Source organism: Miniopterus natalensis, chromosome 7, assembly GCF_054644295.1.
Source record: "Miniopterus natalensis isolate mMinNat1 chromosome 7, mMinNat1.hap1, whole genome shotgun sequence".
In the NCBI taxonomy this organism is placed as follows: domain Eukaryota; kingdom Metazoa; phylum Chordata; class Mammalia; order Chiroptera; family Miniopteridae; genus Miniopterus; species Miniopterus natalensis.
The window spans coordinates 62,774,945-62,798,899 of NC_142087.1; the positions used below are offsets into that span (position 1 = coordinate 62,774,945).

General features: G+C 44.9%; 1 protein-coding gene across 1 annotated transcript in view; it reads right to left on the reverse strand.

Moving 5' to 3' along the window:
• Positions 1–23,955, reverse strand: part of MYO5B (myosin VB) — a 284,644-nt gene that overhangs the window by 124,642 nt on the left and 136,047 nt on the right. The gene's annotated exons all lie outside the window — the stretch shown is intronic.

A 23,955-nucleotide genomic window follows, 5' to 3' on the forward strand; every position in this document is an offset into this window, starting at 1 on the left:
AAAGGCTCTGCTGCCTGCCAGGGAGTCTGTTGACAAGGACCTGAGCCTGACCAGGAGCATCTCTCTTTCCTTCAGGATACATGTAACGGACAGGGTAAAAGTGTTCCTCCCTCCCTCACAAGCTTGCACGAGATCTGAAAAATGGGAGAAAGAAAGGAGTTCTGAAAAGGGCTTACAAATGGCACACACCCTCCTTCCTGACCCCCAGGAAGGAGATGCAGCCGGCTGGTCACTCTGACAAGTTCTCTCTGGATGCAACACCCCTTAGAGCATTATTATGTACATAAATCTCCTGGGAATTACAGATATAAATTCTCACCCTTGTTTCTATAACATGTCCACCTTGTGCCACTGTGTAAGTTATAATTTTTTCAAGAACTTTTCTTCTCTTGTATTTGAGCCCCATGTGCCAGCAGACGGTTTGGACCATTTCTGTTCATACACATGAATCACAAAGGGCAGCCATTAACCATCAGTCTGGTCTTGCTTCAAGTTTCCCAGACATGAGATAAAACAGCTATCAGTTGCAATAAGAGGGATTTCAGTCTGACTAAATGGGAGGTAGAAAGAAGATACTCTATACCAGATAAAAATGCATCTATATTTATCCTTTTAAAACAGAGTAAGAAGACAGATGAGTAATGGAAAGAGCAGCCTATGAGGTCTTCAAGGAAAGTGGATGTTCAAGCAGGTTGAGAACAAATGTTTGGGCTGCGGGTTTGGGAGATGAATTGCTTGTAAGGGCTATACTCGGCCATCTACCTCCAGTTCACATATGCACTGCTAGGAGGCAGGGCACTTTGTTTTCAATCTCCAGTGCTTGGCACAAAATATATACTCAATTTATATAGCTGGACTAGAAGCAACTTAGGGATCAACCAACTCCCCCTTTTCCAGATGAGGAACCTAAGACGTGTGAAGGGAGGCTGAGAACGCAGGTCTCCTGGCATATGCCCGATGCTCTTAAAGCAGCCCTGGAGGCTCCCTGGGCAGAGCAGGCTGTAGAAGAATGAACAGAGAGGCCACCACGGCTGCCTGCCTCACCCTGCTAACTGCCAACACAGGTAAGGTGTAGTTTATCTGCACAGGGGAATGAATGTTGGTTCCCGCCTCTGAGCTGGGCCAATAGCCAAGAAGCTGGGAAAGGGGAGCGGTGACTTTAATGTTAACTAGAGATGAAGAAAAAGACAGAAAGGAACTGAGCTGGGGCTGGGAGCACCAGGTCGACGCAGGTGTGCCAGCTGGGCTGAAGAAATCTTAACCTTCAGCTACCCTTCAAAGTCATCAGAGAGCTGTGTGCTCTGCACTCACACAAACCATCAACTGGGGAGGGAACTGCATGAATAGAGGTGAGTGGTAGGCACTGTTGAACAGATGAAAATGGGAAGAAAAAAAAGTAGATCTTTCAAATTGGCTATACAACCACTTGAAAATGTATATAGAACCTGAGACCTAGTATTTGGAGAATCAGAAGGAGCTTTCTTAGAGCTCCTGCAGTTCAAGGACATTGCTGTTGTCATCAGTGTCTATTTCTTCTCTCGTTTCTGTGAAATCTTTGCATTGAAAGGTGGCCTCTAAAGAAGCCCATGGAAGCTTGTATTTCCCATTCTCATTTGTTATTTTAATTCTATATGACATCCACTGGACCCTGGTGACCATGACAGGTGCCATCTATCCTCTCAATACCTGCATAATCAATGCCTTAGAGAACTGAGCAGAAGCACAACCATCCCAGGCAACCAGGGGTCTACAAGCTCAGCGTGAGACCTCTGAAACAGACTCGTGTTTGACTTTAAGACTCCCTATATCTGCAATAAGGAGAACTGGACCTCAGAAGTCACACCCCAAAATTTGGTGTTTTGCTTAAAGTCTGTACGTTTAGCCTAACATAAATGGATGAGCACAGCTTGTGTCTGAGCCTGAGTCCTCAGCAGAGAGACACATGGAAGGGAGGGGTATATATTGTCCAAAAAACTGAAGAAGAATCCTTGGGAACAACATGCGACGCCAGGAGAGAATGAATCAGATGATGGTGGGGTGGGGGAGCGAATGCTGCCAGAGCCCAGTGGCAAGAGCACACACAGGAAACTGGGCTTCGATGAGACCCAGGTAACATATTACATTTGGCACTAATTAGAAGGCATAGACTGATGACACCTGTCACTTTTTCACTTGCAGTGTCAAGAGGGAAAGTGCCCTGTGCATCCCTGGGGAATAACTGGGAGGTCATGCGCTGGCTCAGGAAAGAGAGTGACTCACACGACAGGCAGAGAAGCGAGAGGAGCAAGCAGGCGATTCTGGGGTAAGCGGCCAAAAAAGTGTCAGGAACTCAAAAGCAGGATTAGGGCAGAAAAAGAAAAAAAACTGGCAGAATGAAGAGGCAAATTCTGTTGTGCTAACGAAAACGCATATACATGGCCAAGATATTACCACGGCTTATAAATATCCTCAAGTTTTACAAACCTTTACATTCGAGGCTTTGGGCATGAGGGAGCCGAGCGACGGCCATTAGTACTAACTGCTGCCTAATTTGATGAACATTAATGCTGACGTGCAGGCTGAAGTTAGGTAAATTCACCTCTTCTTAGACCAACAAGTACCTTTTAACAACTTCTATAGCTTAGACCAATTTAAAATATTTTTAAAAACTGATATTTTTACTTAGTTCCATTGTATTTCTGCACCTACTACCCACTCCCATTCCTGGTCCATCACGGGGCCAGGTGCATGTGAGGTACAGACACACTATTTCCTAACAGCCCATAAAGTGGCCTTAAGAGATGATGAGCCATAGCACTGTGACCTTGGTCTGCATACATTAGCTTTGCTTTCCACTCCATTAGAAAACTGGACACCAGAATATGGGCATTAAAAACAAACTTGAACTGGAACCTTAGTTGCACAGCTGATTAGCTATCTTGACTTTGGACAAAGTCATCAACTTATTTGATCTTCAGGTTATCTCAGCCCAGTCTCTTATGACTTTGATCCCCAACTATGCTCATATTCTTTTCTTTAAAAAATATTTTTTTTATTGATTTTTAGAGAGAGAGGAAGGGAGAGGGGGAGAGAGAGAAACATCAATGTGAGAGCAGAACAATCGACTGACTGTCTCTTGCACCCCCCCTACCAGGAATCAAGCCCAAAACCCAGGCATGTGCCCTGACTAGGAACAGAATCAGCAATAAAACCAGCAACCTTTTGGTGCATGAGAGGACACCCAACCAACTGAACCACACTGGCCAGGGCGATGCTCATATTCCTTTAAGTGGTCAAGTTGACTTAGGTACCCAGGTCTCTCATTTATCTTAACAGTCCTCCCAGATTAAATGTCTGAAGCACAGCTCAAAAAATGTTAAGTACTCACTGCTTATTAAATCAAGTCCCAACTCCGTAGTCGAGCATTTGAAACACTCTACAATGCATACCCCTAACACTAAAGCCCTTAACAGGTGGGGCCAAACTGTGGTGCTGTGAAGAGAACATTGGGCTTTTAATCTAAGGATCAGTCCATATTGCATCCCCATCTTTGACACCTGAGAGTCAGGATCTAATTGCGCTAGACAGCCTACTCCTGGCAGAAATCTCCCAGCACACCATATTAGCATTTTAAGCTCCCTCAGCAAAGTCAACCAACCTCCCCTCCCCGTTCCGGGTGGGAGGCCTGGGGAGATGAGTGGAGCAGACGGCTGTCAAGGCACCTGAGGTCACCCCACCCAAGGAGAGCCATGCTCATCAGCCAGACACGTGCTGCTGGGAGTTTTGTTTTGAGAAACCTCACTGAAGTGTTATCTTGTTTGGGTTTCCTGCAGAGAATAATCTGTCACCGCAGGCTCCCAATCGGCGACACGTATACAGAAACCTCAGGGAGACACCACTCCCTAAGACTAAGGGGAGCCTGGGAAGAGCTTCAGAACAACCATCCTGGCTGTGACTTGGGCGAGGCCAGGAGCTCCACTCTCAGACACCTGTGGCACCTCTGTCCTACCACCTGGCACCTGCATTCTAACAGCTACAGTCCATCCACACACTAGTCACCGAACTAAGAGCTCAGGGAGAGCAGGTACTCGGTTTAGCCTTGAATCCCCCGGGCTCCTGGCACCAAAGTTTCTCCACCCCTTCCCATCACCCCCATGCACACCTTCTCCATGTAAGTAGCACCAGCTCCATTCACCAACTCCAGCCAGAAACCTAGGAGGCGCTGTGGATTCCTCCCCTTCCTCAAGCCCACGTCAGCACGTCCTATTGAATTCATCTCCTGATACAGTCCGCTCTCTTCTCTGTATCCTCTCAGCCCCGGCCACCGTCATCTCTGACACACATTACAACAGCAGCTTCCTGCCCTGACTCTCACCCTCCTGTAACACAACCTCCCTCTGTGACCTTCTGTTTGTGAATATTGGATCACACCTCTCCCCTGCCTCACGCCTTCCAGCGGCACCCTCTGCCCTCTAACACCATGCTCCGCTGTGTTCAAGGCCCTGTGGGAGCCAGCATCTCTCTTTCCAGCTTTATCCCGTGTCACGATGCTCAAGCCACATAGGACTTTGTTCTTTTTATTTTTAATTTTACTTATTGATTTATTTTAGAGAGAGGGGGAGGGAGAGAGAAAGAGAGAGAGAGATTTGTTGTTCCACTTATGTATGTATTCACTGGTTGATTCTTGTACGTGCCCTGACCAGGGATTGAACTGCAACCTTGGTGTATCGGGACAATGCTCTAACCAACTGAGCTACCTGGCCAGGGCCAGGGCTTCATTCTTTATTCCTTCCTACTTTACGGTGCCTGAAGTTAGCGCAACTCAAACTGGTCTTCTTTGATCTCACAACTCTTTAATTCCTGGTACTCAATCATCTTCTGCCCTAGGGCAGGCTCATGGATCACTGCTTTTCAATGTAATTAATCACCTATTTACATCATGCTCGAATGGTGTACAAAATTCTTAGGCATGTATCCCTTGCTTAGGATTCATAAGTCCTCCCAATTTAAAGAAGCCAAAACGGCAGTTTGGAAAGGCCAGGTGATACGCTCAGTGTGCTCGGCTAGTGCGACACCGAGCCCACGCTTGAACACAGGCTTCCATCTCTGGGCTGTGCTGTGACAGTTCTTATGCTTACACCCTTTCCTATACAATAAAGCACCCCTTAATGAACTCCCCTAACAAATCTAGCCTCGGTATAAGATATGATTCGGGTGCCCTCAGCACTGGCTGGCTACCCCTCACCCCCTCACCTCCTCGCCTCCTCAGCTGAAACATCGCTTCAGAAGCCTTCTCCTGACCTCTCTACTTTCCTAGCATTCACTATGCAACTGATTAATGCTTTACTTGCCTACTTACTAGTATGCCTTACACCCTTGTTTCCCTCACTAGAACCCATGATGGTCCATCTCAGACGCAGGCGCTTGGATGGGCAGGTCAGCACCTGGAGTGTGTCAAGAGGACAGCCCATTACAGGCTGAACCCAGAGTCTGGTGCCCCCTAAACGTGTGCGATTTACTGTCCACAAACCAAACTTGGTGGTCTCTGTCCCATGCCAGTCTCTGGCATTCACCCATGAGAAGGGGCCTGAGTGCAGGGTTCCCACGCCTCAGACAGGCACAATCTATTTCCCTAAATTGGGCATTCCTGAGAGTGGACAGAGAGGGGGGAAACCATTTACACTAAAGCCCCCCAAACAGACCGCAGTCTCCAAGCAAGAAGGAGGGGAAGTCTGGCTAAGACACAGTAGGAAGGATGCCCTGTCTCTGAACACACCAGTAAGTCCCTCCATTGTTTCCTCCGAGAGTGAGAAATCATCCGAAAATTTGGGTGTGTCAGTAGAATACATTCTGTTCACTAATGGGATCATCAATCTACTGCTTCTTGCCTGTCTATGTCTGTCTAGTCTCTAATTATATTTTCAACACCATCATCACAACACAGATCACCTACTATGGTTGTGTGTGTGTGTTTTTAACTATGCTAGAGAATGGGGGATACAAAGGATTTTTAAATTAAGAATTTGTTCAACCAAAATATTTGTGTCAGTACCATGGACAGAGTTAATAATTGGGAGACAGGTTAGGCAAATATCATTAAAATGAATCTTAGATGTAATGCTAAAGAAATACTATAGTGGTTTGACACTGTCTTTAAAAAGTCGAATAAGAAAAAAGATACAAAGACAGAATTATGTTAATACAAAATGATATCAAAACCCTATTAGAGTGGGGGAAGTTAGGTCAAGTCAGATGGAGGGCAGATAAGATTGGGGGAACAAAACTGGGTTCTGTAGGGGGAAAGTGTAAGGCAGGGGGACAGAGATAGGTTAGGGTGGAGGTTGAGTTAGGTGAGAGGGATGCACAAAATTACGGTGAGGCACATTGGGGAAACAGAACCACACAATCACAATGAATCTAAAGTTAAAACCTTCCTCCCAAGGTGGGGAGGGGGGGCACCAGAGAACATTTCTGCTGTGAGAAGGGCCTGGGCGAGAAAGCTCCAAGCAAGAGATTCTATGAATCCTGTCAACAAGAAAGCCAGGCCTCAAGGTGGGAAGGAGGGGATACATCCTGGGCACCTGGAGGGAGGGCGCCTGGGTGACGGGTCCTGCAGGTCCAGGGTTCCAGGTGTGAGAGAGGTGGACAGGCATCCCTGAGTCCCTCTGCCATCAGACACTGATGTCCCACATCCCCTTACCCCCTACCCCCTCCACTGGGAAGCGTTATGTGCTTAGGCACAGCCCAGAACTCAAACCATCAGGAAGGCTGTCACAGTCATTGGAAACAACTTAATTGAAACTTAGTGGTCAGAGTCCTAAGGATCTACTCAGAAAAAAGAAATTGAAGCTCTGACAGCGTAGGAGCTAAGTACTTAACGCATTTAATATCCAAGTATCATTTTCCCACTTCAGTTTCATGGGGGTCCTTGGAGTGCTGAGTTCTATTTATAAGCCGCTGAGGTGTAGCGTGATACAAGTAGTGCACAATGGATCCAGCCCTTCCATTTACCTGCGTTCCCGAGAGGCTGCTCCTCTCAGATGCGGGATAGCATCATGGGAAGAACCTCAGGGGTGCACCAAGCCCACTCTCACTGGCAGATAAACGGGGGCAGAGTGAGGCTGAAAACTGGTTAGGGGGCTGCTCAGAGTGAATGGTATGAGCCAGCTTCTTGGCTCTGCAAATAAGGGGCTGGGAAAGGCTCCCTGAGACTCCTGGTCCTCTGGAACCCTGTGATTCCAGATCCAGGTTAGAGCTGAGCTGTGCGATACAATCCACCTCAACTGCAGTTACCTGTTAATGTCAAAAATATATCTTGGAACCCAGGAACCTGTAGGTTCAGGTTCAGGTGAGCAAAAGAGGCGAATATTTTCTATAGTTTTATACTTTATAGGCTTCTTTTGATGTTAATAGCTGGAGATAGAATGTGATATACACCTATTATATTGGAGCCCCCAAATAAACATTGCTTTTCAAACTCTATTGCATTTGGTCCTGGGAACTTTTTCAGTGACAGAACACATTTGAGTAAAATCAGGAAACATGACTTTTCGGTGGTCAGTAGTCCAGCTGGCATTTGAAGCCAAGTGCATCTGAGTAGTTTAGTCTAAAACCCATCCTCCCCCCTCCGCCCCCTCACTGTCTCTCTGCCGAGCTACCAGTCAGACACAAGGTCTTTACTATTTCTTTTATAGACTATTGCTTCATCCATCCATCTTTCAAATTTAGGGCATCCCTGAAGGTCAATTTCTGCATCTCCTCACACTTCTCGGGGTTGCCTCTACAGTGACCTCATCTACCACCCAATACTGAAAATATGGGGGGAACACCATGTAAAGTATATGATTGTCTAACCACTGTGCTATATACCTGACTAATATGAAATACTGAACGTAAACTGTAATTAAAAAAATTTTTTTAAATTAAGAAAACACACACTTAAAAGTTGTCCATACTCAGATATATCTCCCCAACCCAGATCTCTCCCGAGAGCCAAACACATGCACAGCTGCCCACCAGACAACTGCATGTGGAGGTCACTCAGGTCCCCCAGAGCCTGCATGTCCAGAACGGAGCTCTCCAGCTCCCCACCCCCTACTCTTCATCTGCCTCCCTGCGTGCATGGCTCACCGCCTTCCACAGCAGTGAGGGGGGCCTGGAATGGCCCTGACTCCTCTCTTTCCCTTACTCCGTATCAGGCAGTCGACTGTGCTGCCTTGGTGCTTTTTCTAACCCATGTCCCAGGTCCTGACCCACATTCTCTCTCTCCTGGATCCTACCGCAGCATCATACTTTGTGTTCCTGTGCCAGTTTTATCTCCTACTCGGTTCATTTTCCTCATTGCTGGTGGAAAGATATTTCCAAAACATTCATAGGCCCTGTGGCACACTCGCATGAGACACTGTGGCCTGTGGGACAGGCCCTTCATGATCTGTTCCCAGAGACCAGCCCACGCCGAGACCTCAGGCTGTGCAAAGGTGGGAAAGCACAGTCAGTATTTCGGGAGGAGGTGAAGTTTAGGACACTCAGATCCCAATTGGCAAGTCATGGTCTCTGGCAACACTGACTTCAAAAAACCGTCAGTTGTTCACTAACATGACTGCACGTTAGAAACACCTGTGCAGCTTATGAACCTTCCCCTGCAGGACCTCACGCCAGACCGGTTGCATCATAATCTCTGGGGATGGGGCCTCGACAGTACTTTTTTCACCAGTACTATAGATTCAACAGTTAAATTCAGTAGTTCACTATACAAACATGTTCAAGTACTTGCAGCACTTCAAATACCTTGTAACTTATGCATGGCCGGTGTTAGCCTAATACAACGTAGCAGCGAACTTAAAACAAAGATTAGCTTTAAGAGGCTAAACAGAATCTTGAATTTGTGAATTTATTAATCGTCCCTCCTGACTGCAGATGTAACAGCCTCTACATTTAATTCCAAGCTCTAACTAACGGCTTACGATAAATCACCTAAAAATCAGAGCAGTTTCCCCCTTAACTGGATGTACCTTGTTGATACACACAGCTGAAATAACAGGGTAGACTGGTCAGCTTTGGATGTTAGCAGCACAGCGACGCACACGCCCTAATGCCCAGGGTTGGGAAAGATAAACCCTTGCATACTATCTCCTACTTCAAGGGTTCTTAACTTGGGGCCCACAAATCGCCAACAGGTCTATGGATAGAATTCAGAGGGATCCGTGAACTCAGATGGAATAAAATACACACCTTTAGTTTTATAGCAGTCTCCCATTATCTGTAGTTTTGCTTTCCTGGGTCTGAAAATGTTAAATGAAAAATTCCAGAAATAAAGAATTCATAAATTTTGAATTGCACGTCACTCTGAGTAGCGTGATGCAATCTCACGCCATCCCGCACTGCCCCGCCCCGGATGTGAACCGTCCCTCTGTCCAGCTATATAAGCTACCTGCATGTTAGTCACTTAGCAGCTGTCTCGGTTATCAGCTCAGCTGCTGAGGTACGGCGGTGCTTGTGTTCAAGTCCCCCTTGTTTTACTTAATGTCTCATTCCCTCACCATCTCATCACATAGGCATTGTATGGTCTCACATCATCACACAAAGGGGAGCACAGTGCAGTAAGGTATTCTGACAGAGAGAGAGAGACGGAATTCACAGAACTTGTTACAGCCTGTTGTTATAACTGTTCCATTTCACCACTAGTTATTGTTAACCTCTTACTGTGCCTAATTTATAAAATAAACTGTATCATAGGTATGTCTATATAGGAAGAAACAGTATACATAGGGTTCAGCACTATCCTCTGTTCCAGGCATCCACCGGGGCCTGGGAACATACCCGCATGGAGAAGGGAGGTCTACTGTACTAAACTCTAACCACTTTAACATTCCTTCAGGTAAAAATACAGCAAAAACAAACAAAAAAAACCCCAGCACAATGAGCAGAACCTGTTACTTTGACACCATATACTACAGCTGCTGCAGATATTATTTTTTTAGGGGTAACAGCTTCATTGAGATGTAATTCACGTACCATATGATTCGCCCATTTAAAGTGTGCAATTCAATGGCCTTTGTTATATTCACGGAGTGTGTAACCATTACCAAGATCAGTTTTAGAATATTTCATCATCCCCCCCAAATACCTGTCCATGATCAGTCACTTCTCATTGCCCACCAGTCCTCCCAACCCTAGGCATTCACTGATCTACAGTGTGTCTAGGCTTCATCACTCTAGACTTAAGGTTTATCCATGTTGTTAGCATGTCTCATTACTTCATTTTTTTTTTTTTTGAACCTCACCCAAGGATATTTTTTCCATTGCTTTTCAGAGAGGATGGAAGGGGAGGGAGGGAGGGAGAAGGGGGGAGCAGGGGGGGGGAGCAGGGGGGAGGGAGAGGGGGAGGGAGAGGGAGGGGGAGAGAAACATTGATGTGAGCTAGATATCGAATGGTTGCCTCCCGGATGGAGCCTGCAGCCCAGGTACGTGCCCTTGGCCAAAATCGAACCCGGGACCCTTCAGTCTGAAGGCCGACGTTCTAACTGCTGAGCCAAACCAGCTAGAGCAGTACTTCATTCTTTTTACGGCCGAACACCACATATAATATTGCATTATGTGGATACACCACATTTTGTTTATCCATTTTTCAGTGGATGGACATTCGGGTTGTTTTCCACTTTTTAGCCACTATGAATAATGCTGATATATATATTCACATACAGGTTTTTGTGTGGATATGTTTTCATTTTTCTTGGGTCATAACAGTAGCTTTGTAAATTTTCTTGAAGTTATAAGCAATGAAAATCCCTTTTACTTTGAGCCTATCAAATTCTAACTTACATGAAAAGATGAGACATAGGATATTATTCAGGAACAATTCCAATCGCATCATTCCCCATGTGTTTGGTGATGTTTTTAAAAGCAGCTAAGATGGAATAGAAATCCCTGAACTCTGAGGTGCTCTGTCTGACAAATCGAACAGCACTCTTTGTTACTTCAAAAGTTTATCAAATAAAACATTTTAAACACTGTATTACCTCTTGCCACTAGATGGATATGATTTTCCTGACTCCTAGAAATGCCAGTTAACGTTAAATTTCAATTAATTGCCTATAGAAAATTTGAGAAATTCAAGCATCCCTTAACATGGGATCAATTTGGGGGATTTCAGCACAACTATTTAGGCAGCTCTTACATGTGACCTCACACATAAGTTCCAATGGGCTGCCTTAAGGGCGGGTTTTTTCCTTCAGCCACCATACACTTTTGCCCGATGATACATATGCCCCTTTAGTCTACCTTCCTTATGCAGTAAAGACCTTCGCATTTTCTGCTTCTTTTTAAAGCTGTGTTGACTGAAAACTTATGTCCACACAACAATCTGTGCATGGGTGTTTAGAGCAGCTTTACTCACAATTACTTGGAAGCAATCAAGATGTCCTTGAGTAGGAGAATGGATAAACGGCGGGACATCCAGACAATGGAATATTATTCAGCCCTAAAAAGAAGTGGCCTAGCAAGCTATGAAAAAAGATGGGGGAACCTTAAATGCACATTCCTAAGAGAAAGAGGCAATCTGAAAAGGCTACGTCCTGTGCGATGCCAACTACATGGCATCTGGGAAATGCAGAAGTCCGGAGACAGTGGAAAGATCAGTGGTTGCCAGGGGTTGAGGCGGTGGGGCGGGATGAAGACGTGGAGCACAGAGGACCTTTAGGGCTGTGAAAATCCTCGGTCCGATACCATAATGATGGACACATGCCATTACGTGTTATACAAATGTATAATTACATGCATCCAAACCCAAAGAATGTACACCACCACGCATAAACCCTAAGGTAAACTATGGACTTCAGGTGATCGTGATGTGTTAATGCAGGTTCATCAATTGTAGCAAACGTACCGCTCTGGCAGGGGACGTGGATAATGAGGGGGGCCATATACGCAGGGGGCAGGAGTATGTGAGAACTCTCTACCTTCCCCCAATCTTGCTGTAAACATAAAACCGCTCCAAAATATTGTCTTAATTTAAAAACAAAGATACGTTGAGAAAGATCTCAACTACTTCGATTGTTCATTCTTCATACGCTATAGAACTCATAAAAATCTGTCTGAAGAAACATTTGAAATCTTTAAAATGTTAATGTGAAGATACTGTTTGAATTGGATTAATACAGTCCATCACGGAATGCTTTACAAAAATTATAAGAGCTAACTCACAGGGCACCTTCCACGTGCCAGGCATTGTCCATGGATCAAATAACTGACTCATAGAGCATTCCTAGGAATAAAGTCCTATTGGAATTCCCATATTACAGATGAGGAAACAGACACAGAGAGCTTATGTGGCTTGTCGAAGGTCACACGGTAGTCACGGCTGCGTGAGACCCAGACCCTTAATCACTGCACCGCCTGCTGCTTCTGAGATGAGGTGGTTGTCACTGTAACAGTATCATAGCACAATGGTGTTAGGTTGTAACCATTTCAACGACCACTCTCAGGCTAATAAATAGCGGATTTAATAAGCAATTTTAAAGAATCACAAGGAAAGAAGGGAGGGAAGTAGACAGACAGATAACCCAAACGAAAGAAAGAGAGCACACTTTTCTCCCACCGGCTCAGGTGCAGGGCTACCCCCGACTCTGCTCACCCAGCCTGCGCTACTCACTTTACTTGTCCGAAGGAAGAACAGTGTGAGGCCATGTCACACTCCGAGCCATTTATTCTCCACTTAGGAGAGAAGACGGCGAATCAATCACAGACACAACAGACCCCCAAATCAAACCTGGCTCACATCTGAAAAATGAAAAGTCCCTAAACATATTTTTTAAACATACGATTACCTTTTTTTCAAAATTTATTGTTGACAGTATTACAGATGTCCCCCATCTTCCCCGCCCTAGCCCAGGCCTCCCCCAAGCTAGTGGAGGAACTCTAACCTATTACACAAAATAAAGTGGCCGAAGTCATAGTTTCTCTTAATATTTGCCTTTATAACTTTTAAAAGATGAGTTAAAGTGTTGTTATTAAACTACAAATGACAGGGCACAAACTAGTCAGGGCCCAAGTCTGCCTCTACGGCCCTCCGGCGTGCTCTCGGACCATTACAGAATCTACCCACACCTCCCTTTCTGGGTTGGCCACTCTGTGTCATTCTAGAAGTCACCGTCTTCCCTTCTGGATCTAGCCCGCTCACCCTAACTCACTTGTTCTGCGCTCCAGTCTATTCAGAGGCCAGCATTCGAGCCAGCCACGTCTTTGAAAAATGGTCACAAACTAGTCAAACACCACTTACCAATGGGACAGGTTCTGAGAAACCCGTCGTCAGGCGATTTCGTCACCACGCAAACATCCCAGCGTGCACTCACACAAACCTAGACGGTACAGCCTACGCACACCCAGGCTACGTGTGCAACGGCCTCCTGCTCCGAGGCTGCGAGCCTGTACAGATGGACTGCGCCAAACACCACGGGACTAAATCAAGCCCAGGAGGAAACGGTGCCGTCGAGAGAGGTGGTAAATGTGAGGTGTACGAGGCTGCTGCCCACGTATCATGGCAGACAGTTTTATAACAAGTTGTTTTTTAATAATTAGAAAGAGTATATTCTAAAATACAAGTCACAAGTAATACTTTATTATCATTATCAAGTATTTTGCACTGTATGTAATGTATGTGCTGCACTTCTATATGACTGACAATGCAATAGGCTTGCTCACATGGCCTCCCACAGACCCCTGAGTGATGGGCTATATGATGATAGCAGGAGGCGACAGGAATTTCTCAGCTCCAATCCCATGGGACCACCACTGTATATGAGGTCCATCGTTGACTAAAATGTCTACAATGTCTTGTGAAAAAGTCACTTTGATGATTTAGTACCATGATAGGGAAGACATTTTTTATTTTTTTTTAAATATATCTTTATTGATTTCAGAGAGAGGAAAGGAGAGGGAGAGAGAGAGATAGAAACATCAATGATGAGAGAGCCATTGATCGAGCCGGCAACCCGGGCATGTGCCCTGACCGGGAATCGAACCCTGATCGCCTGGATCCTAGGTCAATGCTCAACCACTGAGCCACGCCCGGCCAGGCGGGAAGACACCTTTGATTCCTTCTAAGAACACTGCATCACCAGCCCAATTCAGCGCGAGAGGAGAGAGCACTGTAGAAAAGGAAAACCTGGGTTTCAGATGGACACTGACGATAGCTGTGTGATCTGGGCAGGGTCCACAACCACACTGTCGGCTGCCTCCCTCACAACAGGATTGTACCAAACCGAGCTTGTTATCTACGACCACAGTTGAGATGAGAAGCACTGGAGTATTTTGGTTGACGTTATCAACCATCACAGCAAGAAACTACTAGTCAACTTCTATTAATGCAGCTCTCAAGACTTATATTTTCCCAGGACAACAGGAGAGAGCCACTGTCTCCTCCTCTGGTCAGCCTAGACCCAGACTCCTGGCTCAACTATGGATGTCACATTTCATAGGCTGTTTTGAAAAACTGGAAGATATTCAGGGGAAGTGCATCAGCATGGTGACCTGTCGTATGAAGAATGCTCGCCAGACCAGGAAGAGTTTAGCTCGGAGAAGAAAAGACTAAATGAGCATGCCCGGAGCAGAAAACAAGGTGGGAACCAGAAATCTGCTCACCTCTGAGTTTCACACAGTAGAACGACTGTCTCCTGAGGGGACTAGAAGTTTCCAGAGGACTGGCTGCCACAACACTGAAAATCCTGAGAAAGGAATCCCTATGGTAAAAGATTTGACCTCAAAAGCCTTCCAATTTCACGTGAGGAAATCTCCCTCATTCTATGCATTTCGTGAACACATACTCTGCAAAATAAAATAAGGGGCTCTATAAATATAAGGAAGTGAAATGAACAGAATTGTAGAACTAACAACCTCACACAAATGGGAAGAGAAATCTCTGCTTTGGATTGCTGAGCCAGAGTTCGTACACACAAACTCCAATTATGACGGGTCAATACGGGCAATGACATAGGGACTAAAATTTTAAGGGCCCGATGACCTAGTGGGAAAGCAGAACAAACTGGAGTGAGAATACAGGGTGGTGCATAAGTAGGTTTATAGTTGTGAGTACGCAAAACACAGAGTTTATTCCTCTATTATTTATTAATTATAGTATTATTTTCCATTTGAACTGTAAAGCTACTTTTGCCCTACCCTGTATATTGATCCTCAATATCCTAAATAAAGATTAGTACTAGAAATTTAAACTAAATTCAGTTAGACTATAAATAGTTCATACACCTATATTAATATGTTCTCAATACCCTCTCAGCAAACACAGTTAGAGGTATATCTATTCTTAGCTAGCAAGGGTAACTAATCAGAGAAGTTGCTGGGTGCTAGGATTTCCCCCTGCTCTTTCTCTCTCTGCTACTAGGTGTAAGGCATTTTCTAAAAAGACATTCCATAATTTTAAGTTCTCTTGGTATTGCTTTCCTAAAGAGGGTTAATTCCCTTTTTAACTAAAAAGGACATCTTTTTTAAAGCAGGTCATCGATCCTGAAGCATTCTGTTCTCTAGTTCTGGGAATAGAGAGGCCTGAATTAATTTCCGTCATCTTTTGGCCGTAGGTGCCCCTCCTCTGGCTTCCAACATCATCGATCTATAAATGGGGGCAGGAGCCAGGCAGGCTCAAAAAGCATTTGCTTTTAAATGTGCCCACTGTGGTTCTAAAGGACATAGACACAGGGCTTTCTCCGGAACAGGCGGCTTTGCAGGCAGGCTTCTGAAACATGCCTCATGCACAGAAGACTTCCCTCACTCAGGTGCATTACCTGAGTTACACAGGTGGTTTCAGCAAAGTTCTCTTTCTGCCTCACTCATACAGCATCTGGGAGTGTAAAATAAGTATCGAAGCGTGAGCCCCATCTGATCAACTCAACCTCTGGGGGGAGGCCTGGGCATGGGTAGTTTAAAACCTTCCCAGTGATTCACCTGGGCAGCCAGGGCTGCGAATCATGGCAGAAGAGGCCAGGCATCTGTTGACACTGAGGGATCCTCTACCTTCTCAACACGCTTTCAAATTCCCTGGATCAAAACCACTCTCTGATCCTCAATTCACGCTGCAATGTCAAGAGCAACCAAGCAGAGTACTTAAAGAACGGAGAGACCACTGAAACCTGTGATGCAGATTCTTTATGTGAGCACCAGCGCTGAATCCCAGAAATCATGAATTACCATCCATTCCAAACATTTCCCAAAAACTGGTCCAAAGACTTGACCCTTGTAAAGCTTTAAAAAATACAGGTGATTTGATTATACCCTTGAGATTCTGATTCAGTCAAGTCTGGGGTGGGACTGGCTGGTGTCCCTCAGTGATTCCCATGCAGGGCCATTTAAGGGAACCTCTGCTTACACCATCCATGGGCAAGGCAAGACCCGGTCATGTACTAGTCCACAAACACTGTTTCATCTGTGGCTTTAGACACTGCCCTGGACACTAACCTAGTAATCTCTTTTGAACATGCACCCCTAGGAATAAGGAAAACTGAGCATGGTTCCCCAAAATATATATTTATAGATCCCTTTCCCTCCTAATGTACTAATACACTGTGCACATTATAAAAGATACACAACATTATTTTAAATCTTAAAAGAATGTGGGGAAAAATGGTCCTAATATTTTTCCCCACACTCCAATGAGTCATCTTCCAAAAACTGATGTACCCTAGCAGTTTGAAGACCACCGCTCTAAGCAACTGATTCACGACCACAGGCACCAGATGTGAGCAAGTCTCACTTCTGCCCATTTGTGAGAAAATACTTTCTGGCCTCCACCACATGCTCAGTTAGTGGTAACTGGCAGGCTGTCTTTCAAGCAATTGGCTCTAAAACAAATGAATAATTGTTTGGTTCCTGCAATGTAATGTGCTACTTTCCCTTTGATTAAGCTTACAGATGGTATCACCAAACTGGCAGCAATGTCCATGTTCTAACACCATTCTAGGGCCTGTTCGCTCTCCGCGCAAAACAGAAAGTGTTGGTTTTCTGTATACGACAATAAGTAATTTTAAACATAATACAGTGATGCTATATTTCCTCTAGATAGACTGGCAACTATCTATAAACTTCTATAATTCTAATTTCAAACACAGACCTATAAAAAAGTCCCAAGGAACTTGGCTAACCACATGAAATTGCCTTCCTTACTATTTGCTTGGCCCAATGGACCAGTTGTTCTCAGAGGGCGGCCTGTAAAGAGAATCTGTTTTGGATTCTTCTTCCAGCACGACTTTCTTTTGGACACTATGAAATCATGATAAATATCACGTATTACTTATCATGAGTATTATCGCTACCACCACTGCTATATCAGAAATTTAATTGAACAGTTACTCTACCCCAGTACTCATTCTGAGTAATTTTTCATTTATCATCTCCTTAAATTCTAACAATCTTATGAGTGAGACACTGCATTTATCCCCATTTCACAGATGCAGACACTGGTACAGAGTGGGGTTAACTTCAATAACTTGCCAAGATCACACAGCTATGTTCTGGGAACCCAGGCAGTCTCGTCCCTGGACACCAAGTTGCCTCATTTCATGGCATCTTCCTTTCCTACTAAACTTAGGCACTGTGTCAGATCCTTTAAAGCCAGTCTGTCTTCCAGGATCTAAATATAAAAACACTAAACTAAAAAAGAAAGACTGGCTAACATGGCGTGAAAGGCATTACTCCAATGTAAATAGAAATGCTGCTTTATCCTGCTAGGCTTCACATTTTATTAGCTTTTTCCACTGAAAATTACTTCAGACACCTTGAAAAACTAAGTCTTACTCACGTGTCACCATCACTATGAATTCCAAAAGAAGCCCATGTGGGATGACAAGCTTGACTTTGACATCAGCGCGAGGCTGTGTAACGAGAGTGGTGTGTGGTCCCTTGGGCACTGCCCAGGTGGGGCTCTCTGCTTGGCACTTCACATACTTGAACCTCTTTATTTCTTACGATAACCTGAGAAGGGACGTGCACACACACATCCTCTTGTTTCATTTGAGGGCATGGAGGTGCCTTAAGTGAAAGAACTTGACCAGAGTGGAACACGGGAAGGAAGTGGTGAGGCTGCGGATCTGCGCAGGCCACCTCCTTAGACATGAGCACCCAAAAAATCATGTCTGAACAACCCAGTGTGCACAGGTTTTAACAGAGCTGAACAATACAGGCAAGTACCTGACTACATTTTTACATCTATCAGGTTGAATTATTAGTACCTAGGGAAAGAATTGCTGCCCACATGTTAACGAAATCCATCGAGACTAATACTTGTTAATGGATAAGAACAGAGGTAACAAATTTGTTAAATTTGCACATGCAACATATTAGTTAAATTTGCACATGCATCAAGCCACGGAGACCTGATATGTCAGATGCAAAAATCAAGATTCAAAAATATACACTTGCTGAGCTAATGGAACACAGGGACAAGAAGGGAGATTTAATACCGATAACTGTTAATCCTGCTCAGCACATAAAAAATCAATTGCACAAGTGCAGAATGAGGGCAACCTATCTTAAAGAAGCTGGAATTTATAGTGACAGACAGTAGATTAGTTACCTGGCGCAGAGGGATGGATTTCAAAGAAACATAAGGAAACTTTGGGAGTTCAGGAAACGTTCATTATTTGCACTGTGGTAGTGGTTTCACAGGTGCGTACATATGTCAAAATGTGTCAAGTTGTATATGCAATCTAATGCATGTAAATGCAGTTTAAACATGTACAGTTTATTGCTGGTATATTAAATCTCATTAAAGTTGTAATAGATAGTTCTTGTGCATATGTGGGTGGGAAAAAGAGCAATAGAAATTTAACAGCTTGCAAACTTGTTAAAAGTCAACAATATGAAATGCCTGCCAGAAATCAATGCAACTATAGGCTCCTTTAACAGAAGTTCTGTGTAAGAAAATAACTCTTTACCACACCTGGCAGATCTACATTCAGAAACCACCAAAATCAGAGAGAAAGGCCAAGTGGTGTCCAAGGATGACCACAATGGGACAGGTCTGAAAATCCCGTTCAGAATGAATGGCTGGGGAGAAGAGGTCACAGGCTGCTGTGTGTAAGAAAAAGCCTACGTCCTGTACAGCGGAGCGGGACAGAGCGCAGACCCAGGGGTGAAAGCAAATGGAGACCAAGTAGAGCGCTGCGTAACAGAGAAATTCCCAACAATGGAAGCTGTTAAAGAAGGGAACACATTTGCAAGACAGAGTTGCCTGTGCTGGGGATGGTGAAGCAGCACCCACAGGACCAGTTGCTGGGCCATGGTCTCCCCATATTCTTACAGCACAACCAATTTCCACCAGATGACTGCAGGCCTTCTCTTTCCTAATGGGCTGTGACTCCCCAGGTAAAGGAGAGTCAATATTAATAAACTGAAGGATCTTTCATGTCTATGATTTTTTATTTGGGACTTCAGAAAGTGTGCTGGGTACACTACAGATAAGCAATTCTTAGCAACATTCATGACATCTGCAGTGTCACAGATGTTAGACCAAGAAAATGGTCCAGTCCTATTCCTTTCTGACTTCACGATTTTAAAAGATGATGATATATACTTATCAATTTCTTTTAATATAGGGATGTCATTAGAGACATTCACTGCACAATTAAATAACTTTCCCCTACACTCAGAAATCTAAACGATGAAACTAGAATTTTAAGCATGATAGGTAGAAATAGAGAGAATGATATCACCTAAGAGGTTATAAATGATCGAAATGATGCCACAGGCCTCAGCACTATGGTACCCACTGAGGAGGGTGATGGGTGAGTGCTGGCATGGCCGGGCAAGAGGGCAGGGAGAGGAAACCGAGGTGGGCAGGGAACAGTAGGTACAGGTGAAGAACATAGTGAAGAGAGCAACCCTGTGAACAAAGGGGAACCACTCTGGGCATGTTCTAGAAATAAGAGATAATGCCAGAGAGGAAATTAAAAGCCGCTCCCATGTGCAGACATCACAAGCATCTCCTATCTCTTGATCTAAGCAGCCTGGTCCTGACTTGAAATCATAATGAATGGAAAGAAAAACAAAACTTCATCCAAAAGTCAGGGTTGACTAAAGTCATGGTTTCAGAATGGACTGTAAAAATTCAGCAAGTCATTGCTCCCTAATTCCTAACCCTGCCAGTGGTTCCACCATTCACAGTATTTAACAACATCCAATGAAGCAATCAGCTTTAACGTGCGCGCTCCAAATTTCTACAGTGTTCAAGGGCTTTCCAAGACTCCTGGTGACTTCTCACTGGGTCCAAGTCCCTCTCCAAGGCAGGGTTAATGTTCCCTTAAAGGGTGAGGACGCTGAGAAGCACAGAGGCCAAAGGGTTTGTCCACAGACACACAATGGGGAGCAAGGCAACATTACTAAGGACAGATCCTGGGACACTCCTGTACAGTAAACAACTTACAGAAAACAAAACCCGGCTCTGCTCCGATCAGCACGAGGATGTTCTCTCACTGAAAACATGAGGCTCAATCAGAAAATACTCCATACCCAGACCTTCCACCAAACTGTACAACAACCCAGAAAAACAATCACCTCACATCAAAAAGTGACGAGGGCCGGGCCAGTGTTGCTCAGTGGTTGAGCGTCAACCCATGAACCTGGAGGTTGCAGTTCGATTCCCAGTCGGGGCTCGATCTCCAGTGGGAGGCTTGCAGGAGGCAGTCGATCGATGATTCTCTATCATCATTATGTTTCAACTCTCTCTCCCTCTCTCTTCCTCTCTCTGAAATAAAAAAATATATATATTTGTGTATGTACACATACGTGTATGCGTGTATACACACATATATATGAAATAAAAGTGAGGAGGAATCAGCATCCCTCTAACTAGGACTTGATCTCAAAGCAAAGTGTGAACTTCAGTCACCTATGTATAATTCTTTTTAAAAATTATTTTCCCAGAGATTCAAGTTCAAGAGTCTTCCCCCTAAGACATCCTAAAAAGTCCACTCATCCCAGAGTGTCCCACCCCAATGACTAGGCAGATGATGTTATTAATTCCATTTTTGGTGTTTGGGGGGTTGTTTTGACTTCCAAAGATGGAAAATGCAGCGCTTCCTCATTTCCTCTCCTTCTGCAACACATTTCCAGTCAGGAAATCTTCTCCTTGCCCAGAGAGGAGCCAATGTGCTTGCTTTCGGTTGTCAATGGCAACAGAGGCCAGCCTCTCCCTTCCACTCATCCCGTCATCCTCAAACTCGCTTCCTCCTGTTTACAAAAGTGAAATGCTTCTAGTTTGGGGGGAGTCCCTTTTTCACAGCATTTCCATACTGCTTCCCCCAGAAGGCCTTCAAATTCTCTCCAAACTATACACTTGTGGGGACCCCAATCAGGGTTCATGATCGAGGGCCCCTCTCCTCAGCAAGCACGGGCTTTCCCTCAAGGAGCTTCTCCCCAACTCCAGGGTCTGTCACCCGTCAGCCCCATGCCACAGGTGTGCCTAGCAGCCTGTCCCCTCCCTGGTTTCCCAGGCAACCACAGCCCCATCTTTCACTATTAGTCACAGCTTCGCCACACTGGAGAGGCCGACTGAAATGTGTGTGTTCAAAGACCTTGACTACCTGAGCAAATAAATTTGCTTTGCAGCCTCCCCATTCTCTTTCAAGAAAAGCAAACAATCCGACCTGGCCAGCCCGATCAGATGGCTCAGTCCCACCAGCAAAGCTAGAAGATGCAGGGACACTCTAGCCTCACTGTGCAATCTCAGACACTTTTCAACCATCGAGGAGCAAGGTCTATCTGCCGGCCCTCATGGTGCCCTGAGGACCACGGGCCACTCCGTTCTTGGGAAGACACTGTGGACCATCAGCAGGTACCACTGAGGGAGGCAGGGCCGCTTCTCAGCTAGTGCCGGGGCTTCTCAGCAAACAGACTGGGTCTGATCCCACCTTCACCGCGGACTATCTTCAGGACCTTGGAGAGCTGTTCAACAGCCTCAAGCCTCTCTCGTCATCCAGAGGGCGGGGTAACAACTCTCACTTGGTGGCTTTAAAAACTAAATGCATTAGCATGTCGAGTTTCTCTCCCTTTGAACGTCGATCACACGCCGGAGGGCACAGCGCTGGTGATACAGGAAACAGAACATCCCACGTGCCACATGGACTCTTGATCATTCTCTTTCATTCATTATACAGAACTTGTTTACAACAGACAAGGGCTTTCCACACGAATCTAGGCTTCTCATGAGACGTACGCATCCTTGTAAGTGGTACAGGAGTGTGGAGGAGGAAAAGTTCGTGTGGAATAGGGCCCATCAGAGAAAAATTGTTCTTTGAGCATCCCTTGTGTCTTTATCTAACAAACTAAAACGTTTCCATTTCTCTAGGCCAGCATTTCCCAAAGACTGCTGCACAGAACATTAGTCCCTTGAGATAATCCCTGAACAGTTTCGTGCCTATGATTTGCAAACCCAGCACAATGCAAGTCAACACACCTGCTCTGAGAAGCCCTGCCTTAACGTTTTATTTGATGAATTCAGGGTTTCCCGAACTCGTCTGAGCATCTTTGTACCCTCTGTCAGTAGAATATACTTTTCTCCCACATTTCACCCGAACCTTCACAGGCCCCCACAGCCTGGCCCACCCTGTCTCTAACTGTACAGTCCACAACTCGCCTACACACCCACTCCCCACGTAGTTAAACTTTCCTGGGGGCTGCTGCCTGACCATGCCCTTTTGTTTATAATAGCTTTGCGATACAAATAAATAATACAATAATGACTAGGTAATACAAGAATAAACTGTTTCGTGTACTCACAACTGTAAACCTACTTTTGCCCACAACTATATGTGGTCTTGTGTGTCTGGCTTCTTTCACTTAGCATAATGTCTACAAGGTTCATGCATGTGGTAGCATCTATCAGCACTTTGTTCCTTTTTATCGCCAAATATTATTCCACTGCATGAATATACCACATGTTGTTTATCCAATCAACAACTGATGGATATTTAGATTGTTTTCACCTTTTGGCTGTTGTGAATAATGCTGCTAAGAACATTTGTAAGTTTTTACACGAAGGTATGTTTTCATTTCTCTTAGGTATATATTTAAGAGTGGAATTGCTGGGTCATGTGGTAACTCTGTGTTTGACCTTTTGAAGAACTGCCAGACTATTTTACAAAGCAGCTGCACCATTTCCACTAGCAGTGTACGAGGATTCCAATTTCTCCGCATCTTTGCCAACACTCATTTTTACCTCTTTTCAGTTACAGCCATCCTACTGAACATAAAACAGGATGTTGTTGTGGTTTTGTGACCATGCCTTTTGATACCATTGCTAAGGTTATGATCACTCTATTCCACCCACCTAGATGCCTTCTTCTCATGCTATGTATCCTACCAATTCACCAAGATCCATCCTAAATCCTACAATTTCCTTGGACCATCTGTGACAGTCACGTCTCCAAACAATTCAAATGACCCCGTGCATGGCTTCTATTTACAATTCCTGCAGTTAATAGGCTTTTTGGCCTACTTATGTTTTCTCTCTCCAACCAGACTGTGAGCTCCTTAGGAAGTGGGGAGAGGTCTTACATTTCTCAGTGTTCATTCAGTACGGTGCCTAATAAATAACTGATAATTCACAAGTGTCCACTGATAGGATGATAGGATTTAACATAGGAGCCGAGGCTGGCGTTAGGGCAGGTGAAAATGAGGGAGAGCGCATTTTGGGTCTCAGACTGGGAAGGAGCAGAAAGAAGCAAGCAGGGGAGGTCAGTCCCCTTTCTCACAGGGAACTACAGGTTCTTATGCACTGCACAGAATTCATGAATGTGATGTTTCATACTATTTTAACATTCTTCTTCGCTGTGGTTCTTGATTTACTCTCTAGATTTGGTAAGTTCAACAGGGAATGGACAGTGAACAAATCCTCTTATTGTATCTCCTCTTTCTTGCCTCCAGGGCAGTAAGACTCTGCGTAAACTCACAGGATGGGGATGGAGGTCTGTATTTATC